The sequence below is a fragment of the Fukomys damarensis genome, unplaced genomic scaffold (genome assembly GCF_012274545.1).
Source record: "Fukomys damarensis isolate Sample0158 unplaced genomic scaffold, DMR_v1.0_HiC HiC_scaffold_9, whole genome shotgun sequence".
NCBI classification, from domain to species: domain Eukaryota; kingdom Metazoa; phylum Chordata; class Mammalia; order Rodentia; family Bathyergidae; genus Fukomys; species Fukomys damarensis.
This window is the reverse complement of record NW_022900921.1, coordinates 46,061,574-46,086,431: the sequence shown is the minus strand read 5'-3', so window position 1 is coordinate 46,086,431 and position 24,858 is coordinate 46,061,574.

Below are 24,858 nucleotides of genomic sequence, written 5' to 3'. Positions count from 1 at the left end.
TCTTCACACCAGAGCCGGTTGCTCTGAGTGCCACACCTGAGGGCCACTGAGGCACCCACATGTCCCCCACCAGGCTTCCCACAGTGGTCCCTCCCACCTGAACCTTCACATACCTCACACTGAAGGGCAGGGGGGACTCCACAGGGTTTGAACCATGTCACAGAGCCTTAGTTATCCAGCTGCAGATGATTGAAGCTCCCAGGTAACCGAGGACATTTTACCTCCTGGGAAAGGTGGGTAAGGGGAAGGCAGCCTAGGTCAGCAGCTCTGTTTGTGCTCCTTGCCTCCTAATATTTAGGTGATTGCAGATTACCTTGCACGTGTGTCTCAATCCTGCCCTTGTCTTGTCCCTTATGTTTCTTTTACTTCGATTCCCTATCATCTGCTCTCCCAATTCCCTGCCCTGTGCCCTTGACCTGTGCCTTGACCAAGCGCTGGCCCTCTGCCTCTGCTCCAGCAGCACGGGCTCTGAGGCTTGATGAGTAGTACAAGGAAGCAGGAGATTTTTCTTCCTCTTTCTTTCTGTTTTTCTTTCTTTGTAACTCTTAATGATATTTTTGTTGTAATAACTCCCATCTCCAATTATGTTATCAAAGGCAAAGCCTGCATGTGTATACCACCAAAAGACCATCTTGTTTTTCTCACAAATGTGTCTGTGAATAAAACCTTGAAATTATCAATTGGATAATAGAGCCATACAGCTCTTCCAAAGGCTTGGGTTAAATTTACTGTGGTTTCAAGTAGCATCATCATTAGTAATAGCAATAAACCTCCCGCCCACACCCAAACACACATGATGGCCCACCAGTGTTCTGCTTGAGAAATGTCTAGGGGCCGCAGTCCTGGAAGAATACTTTGAATGAGGACCATGGGATAGGCCAGTGACTCTCCTGCTTGTTCACTCCACAGGTCCTTTCTCAAGCCCCAGTTTTTACATAGTACATGCTTGAAGCCCAAGCCCACGTGATCCTCCTGTGCCCTCTGGCATTTGTTACCTCTACCACTTAACTCATCCCTTTACCAGGTTACCTTAGACGGTTATTGATCTTCACTAGATTCCCTGTCCTTTATACTTTTATCTCTGCTTCATCCCAGTTCCAGTCTTCTCCTCTGATAAGACGGGTTTTTAAGAAGTAGTTACTCTCTCTCAAGCTGCCTAGAAGTGTCTTAAAGAAAGTAACTAATTCACTTTTTAACCTATCTTACTTTCTCATCCCTGAGACACAATCTTCACGCCCACAACTCTAAGGAAGGGAGGTATATTTTGGCTAGTAGTTAGTAGAGGTTTTAGTCAATAGTTGGCTAGCCCCAAGGCAGGGCATCATGGCAGAGGGACATTGTGAGGAGAAACAGTCCATGGCATGGTGGACAGGAAGCAGAGAGATTAAGGGAGGAGGAGGGAAACAGACCCTCCTAGGCCACCCCCCCAGGGATTTACCTCCTCCAACCAGGCTTCACCTCCCATCATCACATTTAGCTGTAAACTCATCAGTAGGGTACTCCACCGATGAGTATCGCACCCCTATGTTCCAATCACCTCCCCAAACCCCCACCTGTGAGCACATGAGACTTTGAGAGGACATCTAGATATAAATCATAACACTACCTGTATTAGTTACTTTTTTCTCATTCCTGGGACAAAATACTCAACATCAAAAGTTGAAAGGAAGGTGTTTATTTGGTTTACAGTTTGTAGAGGTTTCAGTTCATAATTGGCTGGATCCAAGACAGGGATGGCAAGTAGGCACTGCAGAGGAGAAACAACATGGCATACACAAGGCAGCAATGGTAGCAAGAGAGTTAACAAACCTCCCTCTTCTTTTACTTAGGGTGTGTAGAACTCACACCCTTAACCCTAGTGCCCTTCAATTCCAGCTTCACACACTCTAGATCAAGCCTATGACCATCTGAGGCTTTGGGGGGACATCTAGACCCAAACCATAGCACTACCTATCCATGCACATAGAGTTTACACATCAGAAAGTGACAAACCAGCACCCCCTCAATGCCATCACTAGTAATGTAAGCAACATTCACTGTGATCTAACTCCATGCCAACTGCTACAGGGAGTCCTTTCAAATGTTGGCTAACCCTCACTGTATGATTAATCCTTGTTAAGGATGAAAAGGTGATATTTTCTCATAATATAGATGACAGAACTAAAATTCAAAGTGGTTAAGTCAGTACCTTGATGACATAGAGATCCTGCATCCCTAATCCAAAAATCTAATATCCTCCAAAACCTTAGACTTTTTTTACCTCTGCTGTGACACAAGTGGAAAATTCCACAAGCTGCCTTGTGCATGGCAGTCAAAACAAGCACCCGAAAAGCACCATGAAATTACCTTCTAGCTCTATGTAAAAGATTCACATGAAACATTAATCATTTCAGGCTTAGATCTGAGTCCCATCCTCAAGATATCTCATTATGTATGCAAATTTTCCAAAATCCAAAAAATACTTGAAATCTAAAACACTTCTGACCTGAAACATTTTCTGTAAATAAAATAAAGCTCAACCTAGATAAGGCAAGTAACTCCCAGGCTTGGTGCCCATGGAAGTCCATAGTCTTCCCCAGGCCATATGCTGCCAATGATGAAAGGCAAACATAGGATGTGTCCTCTCCTGACAGACACTGACAAGTGCATCGTGTCCCCCTGCCCCATAGCATCAGAAAGAAGAAAGCAAGGAACCAAATGAAGGAAAAATGACCCCTCACATCAAGGAGTCAGAAATCCTTGAATGCTATGAGTTCAAGACAGTTACTGAATTTCAGCCACAGTTCCCGCAGAGCTGTTTGAGGGACCATAGAAGAAAAACAGTGTTTCTCTTTTTCTGATGTTTAATTCAGTAGCTGAAAGAATTTGGGTTCAAAATGTTGCCCTGGCCTTGTGCTCTACAGGGCTGGCTGGGAGGAAACAAGAGCATCTTTTCCTGCCGGCGGTGCCATTTCTTTTATTCATGTGCCCAGGCCGGCTCTGCCCTGCTGCTGAACCCATCTCTGTCCCAACAAAGAAACTCTCTCTAGTCCCAGTATCTACTTCCAAACAAAAGTATTTCATTAAATCACATTTGCCTTTGCTGAATCATCTGCAGGACTTTCTTTCTATATTTTAGGCCTCGCATGCATGACACAAAATGTTTTAGAAGCTAACCTTTGCCCACACACTCAGTTATGCTCTTATAGGTCCTTGCTTACAAGTTGTTCTCTTATGATTTTTTTTAATTTATCACATCTCTGTAGAGAATATTATTCTCCAAGCTTTCTTTGTAGTCTGTTACCTTCAGCTGCCTTCACTTTTATTTGATTGCACATACTGCTATTGTTTGGGGCCTATTTTTTGGGGGGGGTACTGGGGATCGAACTCAGGTCCTTGTGCTTGCGAAGCAGGCGGCAGAACCACTGAGCTAAATCCCCGGCCCTGGGGCCTATTGTTTAATGAGCAAGGAATTGATCCTTTGGCAATTACCTACTTATTGGGGCCAAAGTTACAGAGTTCCCTGGAAAAATTTTAATGCTGGTAAAAAAGGACCTGTAAGAATTCCTTCTCTGTCATTTTCTTTTAGATATTAAATTATTGAGATTAAATAAAATATGATTGTCCCACGTTGGATGATTGACAGTGCTGTCCACTAATTCCTCATTACTTCCTATTGTTTTACTAGGTTTCCCTTTGTTTTGTTGGCATTGCTGGTTTTCACTGCCTGGCTAAAGTATCTGCTTTGTAGGATTTTTCCTGCATTCTCCTAGTCCACAGACTTATTCCATCATGCAGCCAGCGGGGACAGACACACCTTACCTTTTACATTTCCTACTTTCTCTGGCAATGGGGAATTTGCTGACATTTTCTACAAACCCTGTTGCTCTTCTGAACCACAAGCGAGATTTCAAGCTCCAGCACTCTCAGAGTTAAGCTGCATGGAAGAGACAGGGAAAAATAAATGGGAAAACTTAGAGATGTAGAAGAGTCTATTCATAACAATAAAGCAATCCTATTCTTCCCAAACACAATATTTGAAACACAATGGCCCCCCAGAGTTATTGCTCCCATAAACAATGCTCTTATTTTAATTTCTAACCTACTGATTGTCACAGTGGCTAATAAATATATCATTATTTTTATTGTGATCATTTTCATCATTATCCTATGGTATACAAGAAAGAAAACTCTCAAACATATGGAAACTTCAAAGCAGGATGGTACAGTTTTAAAACAGAAGTGAAACTAGTTATTTGAAATTCCTTTGTATCTGCAGATAGCTAACTCAAGTTCCACAATTTTAGAATTAGTTGCCCTTTAATGCATTAGCCTAACTTGTAGCCTTTTACACTCTGAGTTGAAGATTCTTCAGGCTCTAATAAAACAGAAATCTGTCTATATTCAACTTGTACAAACACGTACTGTGTAGACACCAAAGGAAATGCAGAGGCTTGACAAGAACCTTTGTCTTTACACATGGGTAAGAACGTAAATAAATTGCAAGAGTCTACAATTGTGTAAGCTACACGCACGTACACAACACAATGCACATCAGTGCCTCTCCTGGCTGGTTTCACTTCTTTCCTTCCATGGTGTCTAAAAATATTTTCTGACTTGTCCAAAAGCCTGGTTTTTGTAATGATCATTGGGCTTTCTTTGATCTTGCTCTACATGGAAAATAAAATTGTGATTTAGATAGTTTGGTCCCTGCGGTCCTGTCTGCACTCAGCAAATGGTTCCATGTCACTCCGGCATCACAATGTGGGAGTCGCAGAGCTTGGCGGCAGCTAATCCACTGAGCCCCTTAATAAGCTTAGGAGCACGTTCATTGAAGGCTGACGAGTTAGGCACAAACAGGGAGAAAATATCTACTGGGGGAAGCTGAATTGGTTTTAATCATCTGCTAATCACCAGTAATGAGACCTACTCTGGGGAAGAAAAGAAAAACAGATAGTCAGAGGGAGGTTTTGTTCTGCACAGCAGAGTAACATGGAATGAGAGGGCAGCTGTTATTAGGGAAGAAAGGATGGAAAGAAAGAAGGGATTTGGCCCGAGCAGATGAAGCGTCCTCTTCAGCTCTCTGTTTTGTTAGCTGAGTGTTTCTTTCATTCAGTCCCTGCAACTTCAGAACTGGCAGCTCCCTGACAGCCCACCTCCGCGACACTGCTCCTAGAAGAAAAAGACCTCCTTCCCCTGCCACCTCGCCCTCCAACTTTGTTTCTTGAAATTCAAGCAAGAGCTCTGCCAAGTGTCTGTTTGAGGAGAGAAAAAATGTGAACAGCAAGGGTACTTCTTGCTTCATGGAAATTTAAAAGGACTGCATGGTAGGGGGTGCAGAGCACTGGGGTGAGCACAGTGATGCTCTGTCAGTGGAGACAAGGCCTGACAAGGACCCCAAAAAGACAGCATCTTGGCAGAATGCCCCATTCTAACCCACTGGACAGAAGGGCTTTTGAGGTCCTAAGCATTATCTTTCCAGATAAACAAGCACCACGATGATGTGGCTGCCATATTGGATCCTTTTTCTTCACAACTTTTTTTTTTTTTTCAAAAATTCAAACATTTGCAATGCCTGGTGATGTAACTGGGTTGAATGGTCTGAACTATTGCTCTCCGGTGGACTGGCATTCTTTGTGAGGAAAAGATATGCTTGCTTATATAATATACATGGAATAATCAAGACTGAACAGCAATAGTCCTGTAGGGTTGATTTCACCACTGAGTCCTCTTTCTCTTGTGCCAGGTGACCAGCCTCTACTAATCACACTATCCCCAGTCTCACCCACAGAAGGACCTTTATCAGCCAGTACCCTCCTCTCTCTGAAATAATCTTCCATTCCCACTCTCCTCTGGCCAGACTCTCTCCTGCTGGCTCATGGCCTCTGTCTGCCCATGTTCCTTCTACTTCTGCCAATGTGAGGATTTACTGTTCTCTTGGTGCCCTGGCCTTCATGGGGGTTGTGAATGCCATGTTCTCTCGAAGCATGCTTTGTTGACTGCTCTGTTTTAGTGTACCAATTTTTACTAGGGAGGAAGAGTGTTCTAGACTGAAACATTCCCCCTTTCCACCTGGGTCTTGTGGCAATTTGCTTTTAAGCATCAGTGGCACTAATTATATTCCCTAGAGTCATGAGTATTTCTGTCAATCCTCCAACTCCAGGGAGAGTGATGCTCTTTGCTGTATTCATCGAATCACCTAACACACATCCCTGCCCATAGATAATTTCTCTCATGCTGAAATAAACTGAATTTAAAGACTTGAGTAGAAAAAAAAATCAAGTTAAAAATTTCATGTTTTGTAAAAATATATTGAATAGTTGGGGTTCAGTGTAAGAAGCAAAACAAATATACAGTCATATTTATTTTTTATTTGTTAGACATATATTTATTATTCCAGGCAACATTTGGATGAGGGAACACCACAGTAAAACTGTAAAGTATGTTTTGGAGAAAAGGGGAAAAAGCAAAGCTGGTGGAGAGCATTTCCTGAACATCTGAGCCATGGTTTCATAACCTCTTCTGTGTCTGGAACAAGGGCTAAGGATGCCTAGCTGGATGGAAGTCAAGACGCTACTCTCAGGACCTCCGCCTTAGGGGAGGTCACATCCTCAGAAGCGAAAAGAAGTTTTCACATGAGATGACAGCAAGCCAGAGTGGAGCACTGCAGGACTGAACATGCCCTGAACATCCTGAGGAGCAACCAGCCAGCATAAGCACTGTCCTAAGGAGTAGCTAAAGAGAAGGGGATGAACTATGTCACATTTGTGGGGGCCAGCATAGGATTTTCAGGATAAGACAGCCAGGAAATTCAAGATCAAGGGAAAGTATTGGCGTTGGGGGAGAGGACAACAGTGTGCTTGCTGCCAGCAGTGTGCAAACCTGGGGTGGTCAGAGACGAGTGAAAGCAGCAGTTTAAAGAGTAGACTCAGAGGCAGCGCTAAGCCCTACCTCTGAGCCTTGGGGTAAGCAAGGGGAATGAAGGAAAAGATGCAGAAGCAAGGGAGCCTTCCACTCAGTTCCTGCCCATGCTAGCTATCTGCTACCTGTGTGAGAACTGAAAATCTATTGGGCGTCAGCCCATCAAAGGCGGATGCTACCAAGCCATGAGCTTTGAGGTGCAGGATACAGTCCTAGTGTATGGTGAGCCTTTGATACTTATGTGGTTCTGGCTATCTCCATCATCATTTATTTCCAGTACTGAGAAATAAAGAAGGAAATTATTAAATTTTTTCAATTTAAAGGAGGGAATTGAAGTCCAGATACAGTGACTTATCAAAGGTCAACAGTCAATAAGGAGGAATAACTCTGACTAGCATAGAACTCTTTAGGAGTCTTTGATATCAATTGTCTCAGACACAGAGTACAGCAAAGAGTGGGGCTGCCACTGTCCTTGATGCATAAAGCCATGCTCAGTACTCAGAGCTCCTCACAGGCATGGAAGGAACATGAACCCAGTAGCAACGTCTCTCTTGGCCAAGAGTCAACACATCTATACCCACCTAGTAACAGAAAGATATGTCCTGTTCAAGGTCACTACTCCTGTCTCCAGTACCAGAATGTGCTGGGCTAATTATCAAACTGAGCTTTTTTAGTGGACAACATTTCAATGTTATAAAAATACTGATTCACCAGACTATACACATGACAGATCTGGAAACTGAGCCTCAAAGACAGAAAGTGACATTATCAGTGTCACACAGCTAGTGTTTGGCAGATCCTAGCCAAGGTTTCTTCCTTGCCACTGTAGCACCATGCCTTCCAGGGAGGGGAGAGAGGAGAGCTGGGATAATGAGCACAGACAGGCTTCATGCACTGCTTCTCAGGAATCTAAGGAGACACAGAAAAGAAACTCATCCCCCTTCCACGGGAAGAGCATCTCAAAGTAAGGAAAGAAGGGACTCTCCACAACATCTTTAAATTCTAAGCTAAGAAAGAAGTAGCCTAGAAAATTTCAGGATGTGGAATCTGAGACCATTGGTTTTGCTCCTTTATAAACCAGTTCACTTCCAGTGTGTGCCTGTGAAACACCCCAAGCCTCAGTTTTCAGTTCTATAAAACACTGATCCATAATACCTGCTCTGCCTGCTTTTACTCCCGTGAGGCTCCTGTGGGGCTTGTAATCCCACAAGGAATACGCTAAGAGTGAAGCTGAGGAAGGGCAGAAGGTAGAAAGGCTGTTAGGTACCTGAGCTGAATCCCCAGATGTGACTGGAAATTTGACAGGAAAGAAGAGAAGGATGTGCAGAGAGACAGCAGAGGTGGCACTTGGAGCAAGCTGCCAGCAGGCTCCCAGCTAGAAGGCCAGCTCTGAAGACAGAGTTGAGTCAGGCCCTAATCCTGCAAACTGTGAGGCATCTGTTGGGGTTTAAACCAGTGACGGTCACATTCATGTCAGGTGTTCACTTAGAAATACGTCTCAGGAAATACCACCAGCTATGGGTTAGAGGAAACAACATGGAAGCCATGGGAGTGTCTAGGAGGCTTAATGAAGACCTCCATGAAGGTAATGGCTATGGATATGGAGGTGAACCGGCCAAACAGAGATCAATTACCTAGTCTGAGTCTGCAGGATCTGGTGAGTGATGGGTGGGAAGGACTCCCAAATCTCTGGGGGAAGCAATTGGCTGGATCATGCTGCTTCCATGGAGCTTTTCCATAATAAACATAAACTAGATGTTGTATTTATTTGATTGCTATAACAAAAAAGATCCCTCATGTGGTTTACTTAGCTCTGTTTTGGAACTGAAAGTATAAAAGCAGATGGCTCCAATGGTTCAGCATCCAGGGAGGGCCTCCTTGACTACATACATCACACAGCTTAATCGCATTGTGAAGGGTAGCATAGCAGGAACATTTACAAGAGATCAGGAAATATCACTTGATGAAACAGGAAATCAGCGAGCAGGAAGTGCAAAGTTTTGCTCTTATAAAACTTACTCTTGCAGAAACTAGCCTATTCCATAAAGTCAGCATTTCTTTCTTCAGAAAACAGTGTCCCAAATGACTTAATGACTTGCACTGAGCCCCACGGCATCTTAGTACTGCCAAGTTAGGGACCAACCCTCCCACATGTGAACCCATAGGGGTCAGACCACTACCAAACCATAGCAAGTATTAGGGAGAGTTATGTTTCAGGTATTCTGGAGAGAGAGTGTGTTACAACAGTCTTGGAGGGAAGAGGCTATGGGATCCAAACAAACATGGGTCTCAATCTTAGTTTCAGCACCCTACAGACATATACAAAATCATGATGTGAAGTATTAGGATGGAGTGTGGAATATAAAGAATAGTGGTGAGGCTAGAGAGGGTGGATAAGTCACATGGTAAGAGAAGAAACTAGAGGTCACAGCACGACCAGGAATACTCTGAAAACAACCTACCTCCATGAACTACCCACGCCATGAACAATCACTTTGTCAGCCTTCCAGTGGGGAAGCTCCAGGATTCTGGCACACACTTTGCACATAGATCATGATGAAAATATGGAGAACAGATCACCATTGGGCCATGAGCATAGCTAGGGAAGAAAATTAGGAAGCTACAGCAGGACACCAATATTTAAAAGATGGGCAGAGGAAATAAGGTTGACCTTCAGCAAAACTGTCAGAAAAATAAGAGTCCCCTCTTGGTTATTAGTTAAAAGTTGGTGGGCAGCACTTTTCACCTCAAGTGCATCCTCTATAAATGTAAAAACTGAATCATGCTTACCTTTTTCACCCCAACCACAATGAAATGCATGGATCAATTTAGGTATTAGACAGAAGGGAACTTTGTAAATGAAGGTGAATATCATATGGTTACTAGGGGCCACCTTAATGGGTTCCATGTATCCCCTACATTCTATTCCCAATATATCTGTAACCAGAAAATCAAATTCCTATTTCAGTGGTTCCATGACTCTAACTCTGTGCCCTAGGACTCAGGAATTCTTGCACTACATTAAATGTTAACATGTGTGAGCTGGTGTTGGTGGGGGGAGAATACACAATTCTGTGAATGCATTGGCGTCTATCTGTGTTAGTGAGTTGGAGTGGCATAGGTAAAAATGGAATTATTTGGGGGTGAAGGGAGGGCACGGACAAGGGGAAAAAAGTGAGAACCAAGACCTGTCATGTAAAGGTACAAGATCCCAATAATGAATGTAATTGTACTGTATACCTAAAATGTACCAATAAACTCAATAAAAAAAGAAATGGAATTATTTCCATGCTTTTGAAACAAACATTAATAAAAAACCAATGTCAGTATTTTATTTAATTGATCCATGACCACGTTGGTCTACACATTAAACGTAGCTAAATAAATACACACACACACAAACAAAGAGGCATTTGGGGTGATTCTGTCATATGTGGAAACTGTAAAAAGAAACTTCAAGGAAGTTTGAAAGTTAATCCAAAAGCAACTGATGATGGTGTGCTTAGGGAGTACTACAAGGGAGAAAGTTATCCTAGTGATAGTTTCCTTGTAACTCAGCTGTTCCTTTGGTCTCTTCCTCAACTACCTCTCCTATGAGTACGTAAGTGATGAAAATGCTACTGTAAGACATTTACAATGGTGGGATTCTCCTAGAGAGGAACATTGTGAAAACTTGGAGGGACTAAACACAGAACCGTGGAATTAGCAAAATCCTTGCCCAGCATGTTGCTGTGGCAAAATACTTGAGGCTAAGTACTTTATAAACAAGGGTTTCTTTAGCTCCCAGTTCTGGAGATCTCAGGACATAACACCAGCATCAGTCAGCTTCTGGTGACAACTTTGTAAGAGATGGCAACATGTGGTAGGAAATGATGCAAGAGAAACGTCACATGGAGAGAGAAGAAAGAAGAGGCCATAGTAAGACGAGGCATTCTCTGTGAGAACAGCCTGCCTCCAGGAGACTTAACCCACCCTGTGGCCACGGCTGATCCTTCCATGAGGGTGATCATGACCCAGTCAACCCCCACTGAGCCCAACTCCTTAAAAGTCCCACTGCCTTTCAGTGCCATTGCATTGGCAGGTTTCCAGCACACGAACTTGTGAGGACAATACACAGCCAAACTGCAGCAATCAGCTTAGCAAACTTTACATCATTCATTCTATTCCCTGGCTTCTCATTCCTAAATGTCTCTCATTTGTCTTTGTAGAAAAGCTACATGGTATAAAGGAGAAACATAGAATTTTAGAGCTAAATATATTGAATTCCTGAAAAGTAGTAACTGTGTTTTTTAAGGGAATCTGTTTTGCTTCTTTGAGCTTCATTTCCCTTTTTATTTAACAGATGACTCAATGCCAATGTCTCTTCTCTTCTTTTCTGAGACCCCAGAGCATCTTATAGGATATTTATGCAGAGGAAGTACTTCCTATTCCCTCTTTGCTCTTTCGATCTTATTTCGGTGTACTTATGAACCAAGTGGTGGGACATGATGTGTGAATTCAAAAGATGGGAAATAATAACTGCAATGGAAGGTCTGATGATACTGTAGTAACATAATACCCATGAATCGAAAGGCTTTGCCCGACACAGGCTTACTTTTAACTCATGGTACATATTGACTTGGGTCAGTTCTACCGCATCCAGGGCCTGAAGACCCAGGACAAGTAGGAGCATTACCATGATAGCCATTTTCAAGAATCCCAGTCCCTTTTCCTTTACCTCTTAGGAAGAAGAGAAAGCTAGAGGGTCACACTGCTACACTTCAATGCTTCTGCTCAAACACAACTGCTGTCCTCCCCTTTATCCAGCTACAGAGCCCTGTAACTACCCCGAGACACGAAAACGAAGGTGCCTGTGATTATGGGATAGGCACTAAATGTGTCTGATAAACTTAACGGACAACCCAGGTATCCGGTTGGAAGTACAGATTACCATACATCTTTCTGAAACTGAAATTAGGATGTTTGAGGTCATCTCCATCTTATCCGTAATCTTTTAAACTATAAATTTATTTTATTCTCAGTTCACAGTGAAAAGCGATTTGTAGAACATGGGCAGGTGAGCACATTCACTTTGCTGGACTGAAAGCAGAGAAGCAGTAGCCATACATCTTTCTGAAACTGAAATTAGGATGTTTGAGGTCATCTCCATCTTATCCGTAATTTTTAAACTATAAATTTATTTTATTTTCAGTTCACAGTGAAAGGCGATTTGTAGAACATGGGCAGGTGAGCACATTCACTTTGCTGGACTGAAAGCAGAGAAGCAGTGGCTTACTTCTGAGCCCCTCTCTGAATGTCCTAAAGCACTCTGCAAGGGTGGCCCCACAGTAGCCAGGGGCCATTGTCCCCTTCCCTCCTTATTCTTCTCTTCCTCTTTTCTTGACTAGCTCATCTGCATCCGCATTTTATCTTTCTGTCTGTCAGACTGATTAGCATACTTTGACAGATTAAAAGGCTAAGGTCAAACCAACAAACTCCTACAGAAATACTGCTAATTGTTGTCATATGTTTTTAAAATACTTTGCTCTTCAAAGAATTTAACAAGGAATAAAATTCAACTTTGTGTCCCAAGGGTTGTTTCAGCATCATATTTTTTAAACTCTCTGGGCTCTCAATTCCATGCTGCAGGGGCAGAATGAGTTGGTGCAGGTGGTCGGAGGAGATCATCTCCTCTTACCTGAGCTTCCCACTGAACTGACATATAAATGGCAAGCAGGGACTAGCAATGTGGCTATAAAGCAGCCAGGGAGACAAGACTGCTTCCACACCCACATGAGATGCCGCCCTCAGTTAGCATCAAGACCGGAAGTGTCACTGACAAATCCGAAAGGGCAGTAGAGGAAGCCTGGCAGTATTGCGCGATGACTCAGGCTCAGCTGCCTGGTTTCCATTTCTGCTATCCTCTTTTGTAAGCTGGGAGACTTTGGAGCTTCTCTTTATTTTCTCCGTGCCTCAGCTTCCTGCTGTATAAAATGGGGGCTTGGTGATCATCACAGAACAGCACCTCATTAGGCTGTGGGAGTATAAGAGGCACAGGTAGGAAGAGTGACAGGGATGGTAGCACTAATCACTGTCAGTTCTTTCTGGGTTCGGCTGGGGGTGGTGGTGCTACTTAGATGCTCAGAGTGTGTGTTATTTCTAAAGAGTAAGTCACTGGACACTAAAACAAAGGTCATGTTGCTAAACCTTCCCAGCAGAGCTGAATCACACCAGCCCACCCAGAAAACCTTAGAAAAACTCAGTTGTATTCTTGGGCTGCAGAGAGCCCAGGCTGAGACACGGTGACCCTTCTCAGGTGGGCACCTGTGGACCCCATGTTCCCAGGAAGCTTGTTAAAGACATCAGCTTCCAAGGTGGTCATTGAGTCTGGGTTATTGTGCTGCTGCATAGTTTGGAGACAGCTTGGCTCATAGATCAGTGGGGCTGGGATGTAGGTGTGGCTGGGGAGGAGCTTTGGAGCAGAGACTGGGAGCAGAGATGAGAAATGAGACAGGAGCAGCAGGATGGAAGGAGAGAAAGCACTAAACTCCTGGGCTAATCACTGCACATATTTTGAAAGATAAGAACAGGTAGCCTGGGGTAAGAGGCATCTAATAGCTCAAAAAGTCTCCAGTGAAGTCGTTCACTACAGGTGAAAGGCCAAATTACCAGATCAAGTGGCTACATTATCAAAAATTATTCTATTGATTTCAGCGAAGTCGCCTTCAGAGATGATTGCCACCATCTGAAACCTCCTTTCCTGCTGATTTGGAGCACGCAGTGGCCCGGTCTCCGCCTTTCAAGTTGCTCAGGATGCGGTTGCGTGTATGGGTTTGGTAGGGCAGCCTGCTGGGTGAGACTATCATACCAGCAGGCAGGCCACCAGGCTCCAGGACCAGTGTGTCTTTATCACCATTAGGAAAGAGGAGGCATGAGCTGCCATCTGCATGGAAACTCTCGGGTTGTGGATGCTCTGTGACTTTCCTACAGGGACTCCTAGGTTGGGGTCCTGCTTGTTTCCCATTGGGAACTTTGCAAATCCCTGAGGTCACAGGCAGAAATTAGGAGGACAAAGCTCTTAACTACTTCACACCTGTGGGCTTCATATTTCCACAGGGACACCTGTGAGTCTGATCTGAGGGAGGTAAGGAACTGGGGAAAGGTTCCTCTAATTCCATTTAGATTATCAAGTGCTCTCTATTTTCATGCAACACTGTCAGAAAAAAAAAGAGTGTGCTTTAGCACAAGGGTCCATCCCAGTAGAAAATACTCTTAGAGGTGCATCTATCATCAAAGAGAATGAAATGTTCTCCATACTATTCTGAATAGAATGCCATTTTAATAGTTCAATGAGACTGTTCCCCAAGAATGCTTCCTCTGGGAGCCCCAGCCTGATGGACGACTTCCACTTGCCAGTGGATAGAGTATAATGAATGCAGTGTATATCCTCTCTCCTTTAAGCCTCAGAACTCGCGGCTGCTTTCCTGGCTCCGGTTCTTGGGCTCACAGTTGGTTAATGTAAAACCGGGCTGACACACAGCGTCTTGCAGTTTATGTTTGAACCTTAGCCAGGAGAAAGCGCGATTCTGGTATTAGTGAACTTCCACCCCACATGGGCCCAGAGAGGACTATTGTGTGGGGAAATAAAGGCTCCCAGGCAGGGAGGTGCAGTTGAACTTTAAGCCAATTATCACTGCTTTTGCCCTCCTTCGGCCACCTTCCACTTCCTGGGACTCCACAAGCCAATTGCTGAACATATTCAAATCTTCCCCTAAAAGGTTTCTGTCTAGGTTGCTTCTTCAGTACTGTTTGAACATTAAATATGCAAATAATCATCATTACACTTCCAACAATTACACATGTTTGCGAGCACCGTGTCAAGTGCTGGCAGCAGAGCAATCATTTGTAAAGACAAATATTCCAATCCAAGAGATGTCATGCTGCTTAGAAGATGCTTTTTTGTATTAGTAGCCACACTGCTGCTTCAGAAAGTGTGCAAATGAATGTGAGCATGCTGCCAGTCACAGCCAGGCCCTTCTCCTGCGCAGAGCAGTGCCAATCACCCATCCCAGGCCCAGAGCAGGCCTGGCCTGGCACCCAGGATGCTGCTCCCTCCTGTTGCCTCCTGCCTCACCGTCCCTCCTGCACTAGCAGCCTGGGCCCTCTGAGTGTTTTACTTCCTGACTTCTGACTGCGTATGTAAGACGTGAATTGTCATTCGTGGCTTGGAGGTGGTGCACAGAGTCCCCTGGAGCCACATGCCAGTGTCAGGAAAGTTCCTATCTTCTCTGCATTTTTCTTTTTCTTCCTTCATTTCCTCCTTTCCCTCCCACCTCTCGCTGTCTTCCTCCCTCTCCTCTACAAAGATTGCACACGGTTATGGGTAACTGTCACCACACTTGCTTTTATCGTAACCAAAGTGGTGGCTTAGAGGGGCCTGGACCTGAGTCCCCACTAATCTTGCCTTCTCCCAAAGTAGGAAAATCCCAAGTCTTGCAGGGGCCAATTGATAACCCTTGTGCTTCTTTTCCCTGAAAGACGGATGGCCCTGGCAAGCTGGGGAGACTGCAGATAATGGGATTGACTTGGTGCTTAAATCTCAGTGAACCAGGACAGCATAAGTAATTAGTGAGTTGGGTCCGTCCCAGGGTGCTAATGATGGCTAAGTCTGCCCCCACGCCATTCTGAGAATGACAAGAGCCACATCCATCTTGGGCAGATAAAAACCAAGGGGACACTACTTACAGACACCATTTATTCCTTCCTTAGTGCACAATTTATCCTAGAAGGGGAAAAAGAATCTAATTTTCCTCAGGCGATACCCAGAAGACCAAGTGACCACACTCCCACCAGAGTTCATTTTGATCACAATGCTGCTGCTGTTTTTTAATTAAGAAAGGCTAATTAAGAGAAACTCTACATTTATCTTCTTATCTACCTGTCAGCATGACTCTCAGACATTACCTATATTTGTTTACTGGTTTCTGGCTTTCTATCAGTGGAAACAGGGAAGATTCTCTGTTTACATCCAAGTTGGTGCCTCATGAGGATTTGGATGCTGATTTAGGAAGATAATTGCCCACAGTGAATGCTGTTAGTGTATTAGGACTCAGTTTACATGCATCCACAGACACACATTCAGCAAACACAGGGACATCACACATCTTTGCGTTTCTCCTCAATTAGTCCTAGTGTGAGGTGTGTGTGTGTGTGTGTGTGTGTGTGTGTGTGTGGGGGTGGGTGTGTGTGTGTGTGTGTGCAGACAGGCTTGCTCCCATCTCTCTTTCACACAGAGTGATGGCACTTTATCAGGGTAATTTAGATAAATGCTTTTTTGTGAAGTTCACTTATCCTTCCAGCAAACGTGATCGACAAAGAGCCAGGCAAGATGAATAACATTGCCCTTGGATAGCACCTGCGGTCTGTCAACAGAGAGGACTGGCAAAGTGGCCAGTTTCCTTCCCTTCTTTCTTTTCTCCCATCTGATTTAATCAACATTTCCACAAAAATGCCCACCATATACAAGTGTGTCTAAATAACCAGGAAGCCCAGGAACAGACAGTGAAAACCTGAAGCCACTGCATCTCAACTCAGAATTACCAGCAAAGGTGCCAGCCTACCCACTCTTAATGTAGATTGGTCAGAAATACAAAGAAAGAGTAGGTGTCCTTTCCTGGCCCCACCACCATCATGGCCATAGGACAGTGAAGCCCAAAATCCCACTGGGGTCACTTTCAGCCCATGCACTCTGTGAAAATGGCATCTCTATGAGATACAGTCTACCTGGAAATGAGTGAAGGGAATTGTCTGTCAAGAAGACTTTGTAGCTAATGCTCCTGTACACCCCATCCTCCAAGCCAATCCTTGTTTTTTTCAAATGTGAATTCTTTCCAGGATCCTTAGTTTCTTAGTGGCTGACTTCTCCATAGTAGGTGTGTTTATGTATATACCAAGGACACACACACCCATCAGTTAGTGATCAAACCAAGGACTGATTTCCTTGGAACCTCTAATATTTAAAAATTGAGGAGAAAGGTAGGTGAATATTTCATTCTCCCTACTAATCCTTAACTGACTAAGAGGTCTTCAGCCTTATGTGGGAAAAGGTGAGCAGGATCTCCCTGCCGTAGTTCACAGTAATGGAGAAATTCATTTTCTCACTGACACCAATAATTCCTGACTTCTGTTTTTTCCTATAGATTTTTATGAGTTTCAGTTTGACTAAAACTTGTCTTTTGTGCTCAAAAGGTACCGATTCATTTTAATATTTATGGCTCAAATGTGTCTCCCTCCCTTGAGCAAAGGAAGTTTATTTGATCATATTAGTTTACAGAGAAGCAGTCTTCTGTATGTGTTAAATATGTCTGTGGGATTCACATCAGTACCACTTATAACAGATATTTTCATTAATAAATATATAGCTTTACTCAAAAAATATTTTCTTATTTGAATCCCTTTCTTCTACACAAAAATAATGCAGGCTGATTTAAAAAAATCACTTTTCCAGTATTATCCCTATGTGCATGTACAGGGATAGCAACCATTGTACCACCAAAAGATATACATATATCTTCAATATATTTTGGGAGAACTAGTGATATGATAAAAATGCTATTTTTAAAATTTAAAAATAGCACTAAGTAAAAGAGAACTCAAACTGAGAAAATAGACTTATCTCTTCTTGAAAAACATGGCAGTACTATAAGGGTATTTTAAAGCATAATTTACATGTCCAAATTAGGTTAAAAAATCTTTTCTGTTAAAACAGTAGCGAGATAGTGAAATTAAATATATATGTTTGTGCATCGCTAAACAATTGGCCCATGTTCTGACGAATGTGCTACTAGTCAGGCACATCACTGCCCAGACGTCACGGAGACAGTGTGTTCTCACAGACTGAGCTGGCTGTGGCGTCACTCCCAGGGTGATGGAACTTTGGGTGACCACCACGGGGTAGGCTGGTCCTTCGTGGACCAGAAGTCGTACTCCCATATAATCCACATATGGCTGCAAACATGCATAAGACGGATGCTGTGCTCCTCCTGCCTGTGGATCTTGGCCTCGACCCCTCTAGCTATGTCCTCATGGGCAAGTTCTGACTCCTCTCTGTCGTTCAATTTCTCCTCTAAAATGGGGAAACAGTCCTAACCTCAGGGGGCTTGTGTAAGATTAAATTAGTTTGTCCATGCAAAATGCATCAATAGCACCCAGACATATTTAGCAGGGAAAAGCCAATCAACTGCTTATTAAAAAACTGTATTCATTAATAAAGGTACATTTTATTTACTCCAATGCATGAAGGGAGGGCAGGGACAAGGGGAAAAAATGAGAACCAAGACCTGTCATGTAAAGGTACAAGATCCCAATAATGAGTGCAACTGTACTGTATACCTAAAATGTACCAATAAACTCAATTAAAAAAAAAACTTTGGTGACTTCTGAGGTACTCTGCTGGCTAGAGAGAAAAATCATCTGAAAGATTATAGTCACACAGTTCTAATGTTGGTGTTTTCAAAACCATGGTCCCTGGGCTGGTTTTCTGGAGACTGGGGCCAGGGGTGATCAGCCCTGTATCTCCTTCACCCTAACTCCTAGTGAGGCTTTGCTTAGCCCTCTGCAACCGAAATGGAGATATCTAATGACTGAGGTGTGTGCTGCTGGGAAAGGTGCTTTTTATAGAAGCGCATGATTCAGATGAGAAGATGGGAGTTCCTCTAAGTACCTTTTGTTAAAGAATTATCTGGTCCTGATTGAAGACATAAGTTTAAGAAATACATTTAAGGGGGCCACAAATTTAGCTCAGTGGTTCTGCTGCCTGCCTCACAAGTGAAAGTTCCCAAATTCAATCCCCAGTTCAATCCCCAGTACCAAAAAAAAAAAAAAGAAAGAAATACATAAGGTTACCTTAATATGACCTACAGCATAATAATAGAGATATAGAAAGCAATGTTTTAGAGATAAATTTTGTTATTTTTTCAATTTTAATTATTTGTCCCTCATTTTTGTTCTGGTAAATGATGGCCACTAAAAGTGCTTCCTGCTCTTGTCCATGGATTAACTGGCATGGTCACCAAAACTGAATGTTTTGAAAATTTAAAGGAGAAAACATTAAATGGAATTCTTTACAAATCTTGGGAATAAGGTTGCTTTACCACTAACTTTCATAATTGTTCAACCTTGATAGTCATCATGACAGAAGTTTTGACCTGTGTGATTGCAACGTAGCAATGATGACGCTGTTCTTCAAACCTTCCCACAGTAAAGACTTCCTTTACTTCATGAGAAAATCCAGCTTTTCAATGGGATCCTGGCAGGTGGACCAGCAACCAAGCAGAGTAGGGTTACATGGGCAGCTTCGATGAAATCTATGCAGTATTCTTTCTGTGAAAGAAGCCAAGAGAATGGGAGGGAGAGAAAATGTGAGTGAATGATTAAATGAACTTCAGGAGCATTTTCATCTGGGAGACAAGTGTGAAAGGAGGAATAATAAATGACTCCCTGCCTTTCTGGAAAACGATTGGGATCCATTGTCTATTCTGGAAGCCATCTGATAGCTCATGCCATCTACCAATGGGCATAGAAACGTGTGCATAAAAGAAAAGGGGTCAACTAAGTAGAGAGAAGAGGCTTAGCCAAAACAAACCATGATGCTTTATTTCACTAAGGTTTGATTAATGGGATATTAGACACCTAACACCATTGAGACAAGAGCTAACTAGCCTTTAGCAAACCGCGCTGTGAATCACACTTCACACATCATGATGTGAGGTAATGAGATTCTCAAAAAGTACTGCATTTAGAAGCAACCCCTTAAACTCAACCCCACAATTCCCAGCTCCTGCCAGCAGCTGGCACATTTCCACTGATGAAGTTGGAAAGAAGCTCTGTCCTTTTTTTGGGGGGGGGGGTGCTTGTTTGTTCCTGATCACTGATAGCAAGAGCTAACAGCTGGCGTGAGAATAAAGGAAACTATGTGTGCATTGGCACCAGACAATATAACACGCGGTGAGATTATTCTCTCAGAGTCTTAAATATCAGAATTTATAGTTTAAAAATAGTATTTTGCATGGACAACTTCACAACTGCACACTTATTTGCTACTATTGTATGATTTAAAAAAAAAACTCTCCTCAGTCCCTCCTCCCAAAGGATTAATGTGAATTTGTGACCAACATGATTCATAATTGATCAATCCTGAACATTTTAAATTTTTGGTAAGGATTTTGCAGCCATCAGGGGCCATTTTTAGCCAAAGAGTAAGTGCTGGGTAAACCTACATCTCCACCTAGTGGTGCGAGGAAATGTTTAATTACTTTCTCCTTAGAGGAGAAAGATTTAGTCATCTCTGGCAGCCTGTTTGAAAGCCCTTTGTCGCTGTGCCATTGAAGCACAATATTTAAAGATAACATTTTAATCCCAGAATATTCTTCCTTCCTTTCCATCCCTTCAGATTTATCTTCCCCTCAACCCTAAAAGCTGACATTATTAGATTTCAAAAGAGCTGAAAAATATTCCTCCCACTCTATTTTCTTACACTGTGCTCAAAGACTTTGACCAGAAACTCATCTGGGTGGCAAAAGATCATCCCTGATTCTTCCCACACCCTCTCTGTATCTTGTATCTTGCCAGCTCACTGTTTGGCTTCAGATTTCACAGCAAGAGGGTCCAAAAGGAAGTTTCCCTAGAGATGTCCCAGGATCTGTTCTGATCTGCTAGAGCGATGACTCAGGATGCACTCTCAACTTGCAGGGTACTGAGGGGATCGCCTCTGCTCTCACTAATCCCAGATCATCCCAAACAGAGAAACAAGGAGATCAAAACTCATCCTACGGAGCAGAGATATCAGCACTTAGTACATTACCTTCCCGCCAGCACTTGATGCCCAAGCTCAAAAAGAAAGCGCTGACCCATTCTAAAATGTCTCAGGTTTCTATGATTTGAATAATCAATAAACAATTAAGATGGTTTTGCTTCTTGAGTACCAAAAGGACATTTGAATTCAGTCGCAGTTAAAAGGAAGTAGTTTGTTTTGCCTGTAATTTGATTTGTAAGATTATACAGCACATACTCCCCCGAGATGTTATTTCAGCCAATTATTTAGACTCTCCTATAGAAGCTCTTTCCCACCACCCCACTCACCGTTGGTATTGTCTACACTGTGGTGGAATTTAAGAACCAGGGCTTTTCAGCTGGAATATGCCTAGAAAAATTAAAGCTAAGTAAGAGAGTCACTGCTTGCTAATCCCTGTAATTAAGCACTACTTGTAGGAGGGTGTATTACCCTGATTGAAGCTGGTGCCACCGTATTGGACCCAAAAATGTTTAACAATCCTACCCTGCAATGTTGAATTTTTAGTACCTATTAATTAACACCCATTAACTTATAAGGAAGACAAAAAGAAATAAATGTATTAATTGTCAGTTTGCTTCTTGTCTAACCTATCTTTTCCTTAAACCTGGTGTTCTGGCATGGGATTCCCTAAGCTGCAGGAAAATCCTAAATGTAAATGTACATAAGGAATGACTAGAAAAAGAGGTTTCTTGGGGGCAGTTTTTAGACTTTCTTCATGTTTACAAAAAGAAGGACAAAATGTATCATCAGGTCAGACATTTAAATTCCCCAGACATCTTCTTGTGTGTTACTGCTGTCAAAGATCAGTCACACAGCGACATTTTCCTTAGGGCCATGCAGTCAATTCCAAAACACAGAGCTGACCATAGGGAGGACAAATTTTACTTGGCTGAACAATATTCAATTCAACATTATGCCCTTCCAGTCAAAAAGAATCTTTTTGCCATATTTGTCTGCAGTTACGTGGAAATAACACAAACTCATTCTTGAATGTCTTCGCCTTTTACCAGACCTTCAACCTAAGTGAGAAGCGGCTGGAACAGGAAGAATCCAAACTAAGACACTACCAACTTTCACCAAGGGCCCAGTCCAGGAAGGAGAAAGGTCAAGCAGGTTCTTAGTCAGGAGAGGGGCAGGTGCAGAACCTCTGGCATCCTTGGTGTCCATCAGATGGTGGGTCTCTGAGGGACCCCAGTGCCTGCACCAGATTCAGGCCATGCCCCAGCGGCCTGATTGTGAGAACCTGACTGATACAGGATGAGGCTGATCATCTTATGACATGGGGACATAGGAGAGTTTCCTTCAGTTTCTGTACTGGAACACACACACACACTACCACCACCTAGTGCTCCTCTCTACCATTCAGTTTAACATTGACTGCCTAAATCAACCCACTGTGAACCCCATATTTCATAGTTGTTAAGTACTGAAGTGAGGGCTGTAAATACCACCCACCCAGCTCATAATGTATAACCTTGGGTAAAGGGTTTGCTGGAATCTCACCCCATCATCTGATAGAACGGGAAGGAGAATGGAAGGAAACTAGACTGTCCACCAATGCTGCCCATGGCGAGTGAGGATATGGGGGCTTGCTAATGATCTTCAGATTCTGGGGGTTATCATTCCCATGGTGAAAGTCCTGACACAACTGGTTGTTCTGACTTCTCCAAGTGCTACTGTTGGATCCAGGCCTGTTCAGCCCGGGGGCACCCACTCCTTGCTATGCAGCTACCTTGATGGCCTGCATCCCTGCAGTGCTGCGGCATTGTCTCAGCGGGGCCTGCAGGGAACACCTGACATGTTCAGTCCCAAGCACAAGGTGACCATGAGTAAGGAGCAGAGGGCCTCCCATCCTTGGCCATGCATCAGGAGGATGGGGAGCCTCTGCAGGGGCCTGGACTTCCTGTCCTTGGCATAGAACCTTCCCTTCATGTTTCACGGAACTCCATACTGAGGCTGCCACATCAGGGACACCCCCAATCACCAGGAGCTCCCCCTTACAAAGAGTCAGATTCAGCAAATCAAAATGTCCACTCTCCCATCAGACACCAAGCCCAAGGGTCATCATCAACAACGAGACCCAAAGATCTTCTCCAGGATGACTGGCCTGGTGTTTAAGCTTCCACCCCTTATACCTTGTGTGCAGCTGGCCATTGGTGTCTACCCTGAAATGCTGCAGTCCCTTCATAACAGATTCTGGTTTTCCCTGGTAACACTCGGCATTTCCATCCTCACACTCATAAGCTAGAGCATGGTAAAATTATTCCAAAATGAAAATAAGACCCACACTGCCAGGCTCTTCCCTGTCACATCAGCTGACAGCTGGGCTTCTGCACAGGTGGATGGGAGCTCTGGTTTTCAGAGGGTTCTGGGCCTTCCAGGTCTAGGACTGGGGGCAAACATCCAGACTTATCCCATGCTGAAGGTGGCATCTGCTAGCAAGGAGCCTTGCCTCAGTGACTCTGGAAATTAAAACCGAGGCACAAGAAAGGTAGAAAGCTTTCATTGGGAAGTAAGAGAAAAGGGGCGACACAGCTCTGACAAATGTCACACTGACCCCTACAAAAAAAAGTAAGTGAAACTGGGGAAGGAGCCTAAAGAACAGGATCCAACTGGTACACTGACAAAAAAGAGGGGACCAGTTGTATGTGGTGCTGTGGTGGGCTGGATCCAGTGGATGGGTCATTACCTCAGTCCAGGTTCTGGATGAAAGCTCAGGGCTTGAGGAGTGATCTTGTTCCTAAACTGAGATGATTATTCTTTTGGAGGCCAACCTTGATTCTCATTATGAGGTCATTGCTTCTGCTTGGATAGCTTGGAGAGATAAGCTCATCGAGGGGTGGTCCACAAGGCTCTACCTTTCCTGGAATCCAAGGTGATTCCAGGTTTAGGACAAAGGCTGGAGGCTTCCAGCCATTACTCCCACAGGGTCTGGAACTGGATGCTGTGAAATCCACAATTAGATTTTCCTGAAAATTACTTTAGTATCTCTTACTTTGGTATCTTACTTTAGTATCTCAAAGACAGGGTGAGATAGGCTAGGCCGATTTAAGGCCAATAGACTAGGTGCTCCTTATGGGACGAACCTGTGTACATGCACAGCTGAGCACGGATCTGACCCAAAGTTTTAAGGAATAAAAGAGACAAAAAAAAAAAAATGAAGGCAGAGATGCCAGGCTTTATCCTGATTAATTGCCTACTGGGCATCTGCAGATCCAACTTCCAGGTCCCTGGCCAAAGGGGAAGATACATCACACTCCTGGCTGGTGGTTTCCCTTGTCATTTGATTCTGTTTTTTAAAAGAGCTATTCCTTTCTTGTAGAAGTTAATTTATGACCTCAGGCAAGGAAAGTCAAATGAAAACCAAACAAATCCTCTGCATAACTTGCTGACATCTTTCAGAAGAAAAATGCACCTCTACCCAGGCACATCACAGATCCCCAGGACAGAGGGTACCCAAACAAATAGCTCCAGGGAAAGCCCAAAGAACCCATGAGGGGTGGGGTACATTTCCATTGCTCAAACAGCTCAAAGAGCAGGGAAGATGCTGAACCAAAAAGAACTCAGCGTGAAAAGTGTTCAAAAACCATTCACTTCACCAAATCAGAGATTTGTTCCTAAAACCCACATTGATTTGAGGATGCGGGGGCTGCGGGCACTGTCTTTTCCTAATGTCAAGGGTCTTTCTGTGAGGACAGGCTGAATTTTCCTTCTGCCACATATGAAGCTCCCTGAGCTCAGTGGAGGGCACTAGAAACATTAACCGAGGCCTTCACTTCCTCCTCTTCACTCCCTCAGGAGCCCTTCAGGCTCCACAGAATTTAAAGCTGTGATCAGTTCAGAATTACTGCAGGGCAGGCCAGGAGAGAAGTTGCAGTTGGTGATCCCTCTCTCAGGCAGACAGCATTAGCAGATGCTTGGCCCACCTGGGCGGCCTCTGTCTCCTGGCCCCTTGCAGAAGCTCAACCATGCTCTCTCAGGGGTGTGGCAGTGTTTCGTGAGGAGTGCTCGAGTGATGATTCTGAAATCCCAGCACTTATTCAATGTCAGCTATTATTAGGCCTCCGGAAATACTATCACTCATCCCAAATTGAATTGAAGAGTTTAGAAAGAGACCACGGGAAGAA